We start from the raw sequence: 6686 nt of genomic DNA, 5'->3' as shown, positions 1-6686 counted from the left end.
CCCATATAACGGTACCCCGCGATATTCGGTATTTTGATGATTTTAGCCACATTTTCCAATCGTATTGTCTGAAAATCCACACACGGAGTTCCTTGTGAGTACTTTACACGCAGACATAGATTTGTCTTTAAAGGTCCACAATATCGTATATCCCCCCATATATCGGCACCTTCCTATATTAGATATTTTAAAGATTTTAAAAGAATTTTTATTGGATTTTATTTTTTTTGAAAATTTTCTAATTCGTTCCAAATGGTGGAGGGTATTCAAAGTTCGGCCCGGCCGAACTTACTGCTTTTTTACTTGTTTATTTTTTATTTTTAGTATTTTTAGGAGGAATATTGGTTCTATTCATTTACGTAAATTCTCTAGCTTCAAATGAAATATTTACATTTTCTTCAAAAATTTTAATTTCATCCATTTATATTTTCTTTATTATAATTATTTCATTTTATTTTATTGACAACAGAATTCTATTAAATTAATCTAATATAGAAATTCAATCAATTTCTAATTTATATTCATACATAATAGAAAATTCTCTTTTTTTAAACTAATTATATAATTATCCAACTAATTTATTAATAATTTTATTAATAAATTATTTATTTATTACCTTAATTGCTTTAGTAAAAATTACTAATTTATTTAAGGGACCCTTACGACCAATATTTAATTAACTAATGAACAACCCTTTACGACATAAACATCCAATTTTATGTATTGCAAATAACCCACTAGTAGATCTTTCTGCTCCAAGTAAAATCTCATCATGATGAAATTTCGGATCATTACTAGGTTTATGTTTAATTAATCAAATTTTAACTGGATTATTTCTTGCTATACATTATACAGCAGATATTAATTTAGCATTGTATAGAGTAAATCATATTTGTCGAGACGTTAACTATGGTTGATTATTACGAACTTTACATGCTAATGGTGCATCATTTTTATACCCTCCACCATACTATGGAGGGTATATTAACTTTGTCATTCCGTTTGTAACTCCTCGAAATACTCATGTCAGACCCAACAAAGTGTATATATTCTTGATCAGCGTGAAATTCTAAGTCGATTTAGCGATGTCCGTCTGTCTGTCTGTCCGTCTGTCTGTCTGTTGTAATCACGCTATCTTTCGAATGAATTGAGATAGATGGCAAAAATTTTGCACACATGTTTATTTTTCCAGTAGGCAGGTTAAGTTCGTAAATGGGCCATGTACGTCCACGTTTTCATATAGCTCCCATATAACGGTAACCCCCCTATATTCGGTATTTTGATGATTTGTAGCGACATTATTCACGGGAATTGTTTCAAATCTGGTATTTAAAGTTCCAAATGGATACTACACCCTAAGACAGAAAATTGTCTGTGCAGGTCCACGTCTTCGTATAGCCCCCATATAACGGGACCCCGCTATGTTCGGTATTTTGATGATTTTAGCGACATTATTGACCGGAATTGTTTAAAATTTGGTATTTGAAGTTCGTTATGGGAACTACAGTCTGTGACAGAAAATTGTCGGTGCGGGTCCAGTTTCGAATTTGAATATGATAATGGCTTATGACAAACAATGCATATGTATGTCCACGTCGTATGGACCCCAATATAACGGCTATATTCGGTATTTTTAAAATTTTAACAGAACTTTTTAAGGATTTCATTTTTTGAAAATTTCCAAATTCGTTGCAAATGGTGGAGGGTATTAAAAGTTCGGCCCGGCCGAACTTACTGCTCTTTAACTTGTTCTTTATTTGCATTTTTTTTACGTGTAGGACTAGTAGAAGTAATTATTTTATTCCTAGTTATAGGAACAGCTTTTATAGGATATGTTCTTCCTTGAGGACAAATATTTTTCTGAGGAGCAACAGTTATTACTAATTTATTATATTTAGGAATTGATTTAGTACAATGAGTTTGAGGAGGATTTGCTGTAGACAATGCTACTTTAACTCGATTTTTTACTTTCCACTTTATTTTACCTTTTATTGTATTAAGAATAACAATAATTCATTTATTATTTTTACATGAAACAGGTTCACATAATCCTATTGGATTAAATTCTAATATTGATAAAATTCCTTTCCATCCTTATTTTACTTATAAGGATATTGTTGGATTTATTATTATAACAATAATTTTAATTTTATTAGTTTTAGTATTAATTAATAAATACTTATTAGGAGATCCAGATAATTTTATCCCAGCTAATCCTTTAATTACACCTGTTCATATTCAACCTGAATAATACTTTTTATTTGCTTATGCTATTCTTCGATGTAGTCCAAATAAATTAGGTGGAGTAATTGCATTAGTTTTATCAATTGCAATTTTGTATGGCTTGCTTGTTTGGGATACCATAGTATTTTGTTGTTGCAAAATCGTCAGGCAAAATCCCATTATTGTTGTTTTTATAAAAACAACGTTTGTTTATGAGTGGAGAACGATGGTAATGTTTACCAGGGGGTAAGGCAGGGAATACCTAGGTTTCGGAAAGAGCCACTTATCCTCATCAGTTCCCTTGTTTCTTGTCTGGGATATTCTCCCCAGAAGTTATTTTAAAAATAACTTCTATGACAAAAAACATTTTTTACCCAAGTGACGAGATCGTAAGCTCAATAGAAGAGGAACAAAAGAATTACATAAAACTAAAATTCTTTTGGAAAATCTTCTAAATCTTACAACCGCACTTATAAACATTTACATCTTTCTCCACTTGTTATGCTTTCGTTCAAGGATTTCGTGATGAGGATTGGTGGCTCTTTCCGAAACCTAGGTATGCCCTGCCTTACCCCCTGGTAAACATTACCATCGTTCACCACTCATAAACAAACGTTGTTTTTATAAAAACAACAATAATGGGATTTTGCCTGACGATTTTGCAACAACAAAATTGCAATTTTAGCAATTCTACCTTTCTATCACTTAAGAAAGTTCCGAGGAATCCAATTTCATCCAATTATATTCTGAACAATAGTACTTACAGTGATTTTATAAGCATGAAATGGTGTTCGACCAGTTGAAGCTCCTTATGTTTTAGTAAGTCAAATTTTGCTACTTTAACTCGATTTTTTATTTTCCACTTTATTTTACCTTTTATTGTATTAACAATAACAATAATTCATTTATTATTTTTACATGAAACAGGTTCACATAATCCTATTGGATTAAATTCTAATATTGATAAAATTCATTTCCATCCTTATTTTACTTATAAGGATATTGTTGGATTTATTATTATAACAATAATTTTAATTTTGTTAGTATTAGTATTAATTAATAAATACTTATTAGGAGATCCAGATAATTTTATCCCAGCTTATCCGTTAGTTACACCTGTTCATATTCAACCTGAATAATACTTTTTATTTGCTTATGCTATTCTTCGATCTATTCCAAATAAATTAGGTGGAGTAATTGCATAAGTTTTATCAATTGCAATTTTAGCAATTCTACCTTTCTATCACTTAAGAAAGTTCCGAGGAATCCAATTTTATCCAATTAATAAAATTATGTTCTAAACAGTAGTACTTACAGTGATTTTATTAACATGAATTGATGTTCGACCAGTTGAAGCTCCTTAAGTTTTAGTAGGTCAAATTTTAACAGTAGTTTATTTCTCTTATTTCTTATTTAATCCTTTAGTAACAAAGTGATGAGATAATTTTTAAAATTAGTTATTGAGCTTGAAATAAACATATGTTTTGAAAACATAAGATAGAAATTTAATTTTTTATTAACATTTTAGTAAATGAAGTTCACTATAATGAATATAATAAAAAAATCTTAAATCCTACAAAAAATAATAAAATATTTAATGAAAAAGGTAAAAATCTTTTTCAAGCTAAATACATTAATTTATCATAACGGAATCGAGGTAAAGTTCCACGTACTCACATAAATATAAAAGAAACAAATGCCAACTTTAAATAAAAAGAAAACACATCAACCCTAAAAATATTACACAAAATAACATTCTTATAAATAAAATACTTGCATATTCAACTAAAAAAATTAATGCAAATCCTCCTCTTCTATACTCAATATTAAATCCAGAAACTAATTCCGATTCACCTTCAGCAAAATCAAAAGGTGTACGATTTGTTTCAGCTAATGAAATTCTAAAGCAAACTAATGCTATTGGAAATATTAAAAATAAAAATCAAATAAATAATTGATACTTATAAAATATTAATATATTATAACCCGCAATTAAAAAAATAAAACTCAACAATACTAAAGCTAATCTTACTTCGTAAGAAATAGTTTGTGCTACAGCTCGTAAACCTCCTAATAAAGCATAATTTGAATTTGAAGATCAACCAGCAATTATTACAGTATATGCTCCTAAACTTGTACAACACCAAAAAAAATAAAAATAAACCTAACCTAATAATTTCATTAGCTGAAACAAATCGTACACCTTTTGATTTTGCTGAAGGTGAATCGGAATTAGTTTCTGCATTAATTTTTTTAGCTGAATATGCAAGTATTTTATTTATAAGAATGTTATTTTGTGTAATATTTTTAGGGTGTGATGTGTTTTCTTCTTCTTTTTATTTAAAGTTGACATTTGTTTCTTTTATATTTATTTGAGTAACTTTACCTCGATTCCGTTATGATAAATTAATATATTTAGCTTGAAAAAGATGTTTACCTTTTTCATTAAATTTTTTATTATATTTTGTAGGGTTTAAGATTTTTTTATTATATTTATTATAGTGAGTTTTATTTAGTAAAAAGTTAATAGAAAATTAAATTTCTATCTTATATTTTCAAAACATATGCTTATTTCAAGCTTATTAGCTAATTTAATAAATTATCTCATCACTTTGTTACTAAAGGATTAAATAAGAAATAAGAGAAATAAACTACTGTTAAAATTTGACCTACTAAAACATAAGGAGCTTCAACTGGTCGAACATCAATTCATGTTAATAACATCACTGTAACTACTATTGTTCAGAATATAATTTTTTAATTGGATAAAATTGGATTCCTCGGAACTTTCTTAAGTGGTGGAAAGGTAGAATTGCTAAAATTGCAAATGATAAAACTAATGCAATTACTTCACCTAATTTATTTGGAATAGATCGAAGAATAGCATAAGCAAATAAAAAGTATCATTCAGGTTGAATATGAACAGGAGTAACTAAAGGATTATCTGGGATAAAATTATCTGAATCTTCTAATAAGTATGGATTAATTAATACTAATACTAATAAAATTAAAATTATTGTTATAATAATAAATCCAACAATATCCCTATGAGTAAAACAAGGATGGAACGGAATTTACCAATATTAGAATTTAATCCAATAGGATTATATGAACCTGTTTCATGTAAAAATAATAAATGAATTATTGTTATTGTTAATATAATAAAAGGTAAAATAAATTGGAAAGTAAAAAATCGAGTTGAAGTAGCATTGTCTACAGCAAATCATCCTCAAACTCATTATACTAAATCAATTCCTAAATATGGAATAGCTGATAATAAATTAGTAATAACTGTTGCTCCTCAGAAAGATATTTGTCCTCAAGGAAGAACATATCCTATAAAAGCTGTTCCTATAACTAGGAATAAAATAGTTACTCCTACTAGTCAAGTTGGTGTATATAAATATGATCCATAATATATTCCTCGTCCTACATGTAGATAAATGCAAATAAAGAAAAATGATGCACCATTAGCATGTAAAGTTCGTAATTATCAACCATAATTAACGTCTCGACAAATATGATTTACTCTATTAAATGCTAAATTAATATCTGCTGTATAATGTATAGCAAGAATTTAAAAGTTAAAATTTGAATAATTAAACATACACCTAGTAATGATCCGAAATTTAATCATGATGAAATATTACTTGGTGCAGGAAGGTCTACTAGTCCGTTATTTGCAATACATAAAATTGGATGTTTATGTCGTAAAGGTTTGTTCATTAGTTAATTAAATATTGGTCGTAAGGGTCCCTTACATAAATTAGTAATTTGTACTACAGCAATTAATGTAATTAATAAATAATTTATTAGTAAAATTGTTAATAAATTAGTTGGATAATTATATAATTTGTTTAAAGAAAGAGAATTTTCTATTATATATGAATTTAAATTAGAAATTGATTGAATTTCTATATTAGAATAATTTAATAGAATTCTTTTGTCAATAAAATATAATGAATTATATAATTATAATAAAAAAATTATAATAAAAAAATAGAAACTGATGAAATTAAAATTTTTGAAGAAAATGTAAATATTTCATTTGAAGCTAAAGAAGTTACATAAATAAATAGAACTAGTATTCCTCCTAAAAATACTAAAAATAAAATATAAAAAAATCAAAATGTTTTAGTTATTTATCCTGAAATTATTGAAACTAAAATAGTTTGAATAAGTAGGGTTAATCCTATAGCTAATGGATGTTTAATATTCATAATAATAAAATTAAAAATAAATAGAAAAGTTATTAAAATTCATTGTATAATATCAAGAAAAATTTTAATTAAACAAGTAAAAAAGTAGCTAAGTTCGGCCGGGCCGAACTTTTAATACCCTCCACCATTTGGTTGGAACTTGCAGAATGCAAAGGAAGTTGTTCAATATTGCTGCTAAAATTAATAAATCTTCTGTCAAAAGTAGCACCCACTACGAGCTAAAACGCCCAATACCGACTATCT

General features: G+C 27.4%; 3 pseudogenes; 1 reads left to right on the top strand and 2 right to left on the bottom strand.

Annotated features, from left to right (window-relative positions):
- Positions 1-683: 683 nt before the first annotated feature.
- LOC131803278 (cytochrome b-like) lies at positions 684-3679 on the top strand (annotated as a pseudogene).
- Positions 3277-5949, bottom strand: LOC131803279 (cytochrome b-like; annotated as a pseudogene).
- A 3-nt stretch (positions 5950-5952) lies between these two features.
- On the bottom strand, positions 5953-6458 carry LOC131803289 (NADH-ubiquinone oxidoreductase chain 6-like; annotated as a pseudogene).
- Positions 6459-6686: the final 228 nt, after the last annotated feature.

This window comes from Musca domestica, unplaced genomic scaffold (genome assembly GCF_030504385.1).
Source record: "Musca domestica strain aabys unplaced genomic scaffold, Musca_domestica.polishedcontigs.V.1.1 28, whole genome shotgun sequence".
NCBI lineage: Eukaryota > Metazoa > Arthropoda > Insecta > Diptera > Muscidae > Musca > Musca domestica.
This window is presented reverse-complemented; position numbering and strand designations above follow the sequence as displayed.